Raw genomic sequence first — 4,088 nt, 5'->3', positions numbered from 1 at the left:
GTGGAGCTGTGGTTCAAAGTGCTTTGAGCTAAAGTGTTTAAGGCCTGATAGTGCTCAGGCCCTGAATTCAAGCTCCATGACCAACCAAAATAAATTATATATATATATATATATATATACATATATATATATACATACATACATATATATATATGATGCAGAGCAGGGCAGTGGTGGTGGCGGTGGTACATTCCTGTGATGCTGGCATTTGGTACATTGAAACAAAAGGATAGTGAGTTTGAAGCCAAATTGTGCTTCATAACAAGACCCTGCCTACAAACAAGAGCATCAACAAAGAAATGAAAATGCTCAATCCAATTCAACTGAATGGGTTATCTTTGAATGATGAGCTACATACTCAAGATTAAAAAGGATATTCAAGACTGCAAAGCAGAGGGTGTAGGAGCTATGTATGTCTGCCATTTTCATTGAACGTTCAGGGTCCAGACAGCAATGTGTAATAGGTGTTTTTGTACTGAGAGCCATTAATGTAGACAAACTAGCCCACTTTATGGGCATAATGGGGAAACCAGAGCCCCAAGTACAACTACTGGACTGCAGGTGGCCAAAGGCTCCCCAGCCTGCAGGAAGCAGGAAGGAAGGCAGAAGAATTGGAGGCCAGCCAGGAGCAAGTGGGAACAGCCAGGCTGCACTGCTCCTTGGTTACCACAGACTTGTTCAGCCAGATGTCCTCAGCATCTCCTCAGTTTTTTGCCTGGGGAATTTGACTGTTCATTCTGAAGCTGTCTTGAATTCTCTCCACATTCACAAATATTCCTCAGAGGCCAAATGCATCTTTCTTTTCTGTTTTGTACTGGTCCTGGATCTTTTTTTTTTTTTTTTGTCAGTTTGTGGGGCCTGAACTCTGGGCCTGGGCACTGTCCCTCAGCTCTTCAGCTCAAGGCGAGCACTCCACCACTTGAGCTACAGTGCCACTTCCAGCTTTTTTCTTTTTGCTTATGTGGTGCTAAGGAATCGAACCCAGGGCCTCATGCATGTAAGGCAAGTGCTCTACCACTGAGCCACCTTCCCAGCCCCTTCAGTTACATTTGTGGCACTCTACTGTCACCTTCCACAAAGTACCCATAAAGTACTGGCCTGATCTAGGAATAAAATGGTGCATTGAAGGCAAACTGAGACACATGTCTGCTCAGAGAAATATATTGTGAGGATAAAATGCTACCACCAAGAATACACTTTTTGGCTGGGAATATGGATTAGTGGTAGCGTGCTTGTCTAGCATGCATGAGGCCCTAGATTTCTCAGTATCAATAAATAGAAAAAGCCTCAAGTGGTAGAGTGCTAGCCTTGAGCAAAAGAAGCTCAGGGACAGTATTCATACCCTCAGTTGAAGCCCCATGACCAGCAAAAAAAAAAGGAGGAAGCGGTGGAAAGGAAGAGGCAGAAGCAGCAGCTGCTACTGCTCAAGGACAGTACCCAGGCCCCACGTTCAAGCCCCAGGACTGGCACACAAAAAGAAAAAACACTTTTCTTTTTTGTAATTGTTGTAAGGTAAAGAACACACTTCTAAGCTGAGCATCGATGACTCATACTTGTAATCCTAGCTATTTAAAGGAATCTATCATCTGAAGATTGTGGTTCAAAGCCAGCCTGGGCAGGAAAGTTTGTGAGACTCTTACTCCAATTAACCACCAGAACACTGGAAGTGGTGCTGTGGTTTAAGTGGTAGAGTGCCAGCCTTGAGTGACAAAGCTAAGGGACAGAGCCTGGGCCCTGAATTCAAGCCTCAGTTCTGGCACATACACACACAGAGGAAAAGGTCAGGCATCAGTGGCTCAAGCATATAATCCTAGCTACCCAGGAGGCTGAGATCTGAAGATCATGGTTTGAAGCCAGCCTGGGTTGGAAAGTCTGTGAGACTCCTATCTCCAATTAAGTCACAGAAAAAGCCAGAAGTAGCACTGTGGCTCAAGTGATGGAGTGCTGGTCTTGAACCAAAGGAGCACAGGGATAGCACCCAGGGCCAGAGTTTAAGCCTCCAGGACCAGCCCTCTATCCCCATCCTCCCTCCCAAAAAAAAAAAAATCAGCTCTTGCCTAGAACATACCATTCATCATGACAGCCAGTAGCCCATGCCAGACCCCATTAGAGGAAGCAATGATGTTTTCAATCTTTAATGAATCAGACCTTGGAAAACATGTCCTTAGAGAACTATTTATAGAAGTGGCATAAACTCTTTTTTTTTATTGTGAAAATACCGTACAGAGGGGTTACAATTACATGCACAAGGCAATGAGTATATTTCTTATCAAGCATTGTTGCCTCCTCCTTTGTTTCCCCTTCCCATCCCTTCCCATCTATCCCCCACTCCCACCCCCACCTCCAAAGCAGATACTCTGAAAACATTACGGGATGGAATAGGAGAAACCCAAGGGCTTCTTGGCACAGGCCGAAATTTTAATAGAGACCCAGAAACACAACAAATCAAAGAAGGTTGGACAAATGGGAATGCATGAAATTGCAGAGCTTCTGCATGGCAAAGGACATAGCTAGCAAGATCAATTTAGAAAGCCCACGGATTAGGAGATCTTCACTAGCCATACAACGGACAAGGGTCTCATCAAAAATATACCTGGAACTCAAAAAATTAAATCCCCCAAGAACAAACTGTCCAATAAATAAATGGGCTAAAGACTTAACGAGAAACTTCTCTGAAAAGGAAAGGATGGCCAACAGACACATGAAGAAATGCTCAACCTCTCTAGCCATAAAGGAAATGCAAATCAAAACAACATTGAGATACCACCTCACCCCAGTTAGAATGACTATAATCAAGAACTCTAATAACAACAGATGCTGGAGGGGATGTGGCCAGAGGGGATGTGCACTGTTGGTGGGAGTGTAAACTTGTTCAACCACTTGGAAAGTAGTATGGAGGTGCCTCAACAGACTCCACATAATCTCTTTTTCATAATGTTCTTACCAGAAATATTATTTCACATTGTTAAGAAAGACTCTAATCCTAATTACTCAGGAAGCTAAGATCTGAGAATCAGGATTCAAATCCAGAGAAGGCAGGAAAATTCATGAGACTCTTGTCTCCAGTTAACTACCAAAAAGCTAGAAGTGAGCCACACACTAGTTGCTTACACCTGTAATCCAAGCTGCTCAGGAGGCTAAAATCTGAGGGTCCTGGTTCAAAATCAGCCCAGGCAGGAAAGTCCATGAGACACTTATCTACAATTATCCAACTCCTCCCCTCCAAAAAAAAGCTGGAAGTAGAGCTGTGGCTCAAGTGGTAGAACACTGGCCCAGAGCACAAAAGCTTATAGACAGTATCCAGATCCTCAGTTCAAATCCCATACCAGCACAAAATTATTTTTTTTTAAAAAAGACTAACTTTCATGTAACTAGAGGAAATCCTTGTTTTATGGCTCCCCACTGCCTAGTGGAAGGATAAAAAAGGGATCATCTGGATCTGTGGAGTACCTGGCTAATTCTGCCCTAGCCTTGACCAGGTTATCATGTCAGACACACCTGCTTCAAACTAGATGACAACCAGTGGCAAGTTCTAGATGGCCAAGTCCAGGCCCTGCATCCCTTGTGGGACAGTAGCAGTGACTACGCAGCAAGGGAGTCTAGACTTTGACTGTACTAGCTAGAATTCTCTGAGCTGAGTATATTCTGCCTGTGGGAATTGGGAGAGCCACTTCACCTCTTTCAATCTCAGTTTCTTCTACTGGAGTTATTATGGGACTGAATGAGTTAGTGTATCTCATCCAGACTGTTATTTATGACATCTTTTCTGTTATACCTTGCCAGAAAAGAGGGCAAAAGTATACCTTCTCATCTCTTCTTAAATCTGACAGAACTTACTGACTTTCCTCTACTAAATACAACAGGGTTGGGAATGTGGCTTAGTGGTAGAGTGCTTGCCTAGCATGCATGAAGCCCTGGGTTCAATTCCTCAGTACCACATAAACAGAAAAAACAAAAAGGGGGCTGGGAAGGGGGCACAGTGGTAGAGTGCTTGCCTTGCATGCATGAGGCTCTGGGTTTGATTCCTCAGCACTACATAAGCAGAAAAGGCCAGGAGTGGTGCTGTGGTACAAGTGATAGCCTTGAGC

Source organism: Dipodomys ordii, unplaced genomic scaffold (assembly GCF_000151885.1).
Source record: "Dipodomys ordii isolate 6190 unplaced genomic scaffold, Dord_2.0 Scaffold20, whole genome shotgun sequence".
Classification (NCBI taxonomy): domain Eukaryota; kingdom Metazoa; phylum Chordata; class Mammalia; order Rodentia; family Heteromyidae; genus Dipodomys; species Dipodomys ordii.
Note: the sequence above shows the minus strand (reverse complement) of the source record.